Below are 436 nucleotides of genomic sequence, written 5' to 3'. Positions count from 1 at the left end.
AGTTTCCCAATCAATCGATCATACTGAAACCAGGGAGACTAAATACAGATTATCCCTGCTGAATCTAACAGAACCTTAGACAGCATTTTCAGTGTCTTTTCTACTTGGTTTCGATACTTTATCAGTGCACAGAAGGCTAGGTACTTGTATTTAACGCTTAAGTTAGCGAATACCAGTTTAACCAGTATAATTGTAACTTCACAATCTGAGAGTTATCAGGGGACGCTACTCTTAATTTACATAATTTTATTTTTAAGTTGTGTTTGTTGATTCAAGTACAAAACCGTTTTCAAAGCATGCATTTTATTCACAATACAGAATACAGAGCACGTCTATATTGAAATCTTTATATACGCAAGTGCATGTGAATAGCAAGTAAATAGGCAATGGTCGGTTTACCTGTTGATGCTCGATACGTCGTCTGCTGTGGGAGGAT

The sequence above is a fragment of the Haliotis asinina genome, chromosome 5 (genome assembly GCF_037392515.1).
Source record: "Haliotis asinina isolate JCU_RB_2024 chromosome 5, JCU_Hal_asi_v2, whole genome shotgun sequence".
In the NCBI taxonomy this organism is placed as follows: domain Eukaryota; kingdom Metazoa; phylum Mollusca; class Gastropoda; order Lepetellida; family Haliotidae; genus Haliotis; species Haliotis asinina.
This window is presented reverse-complemented; position numbering follows the sequence as displayed.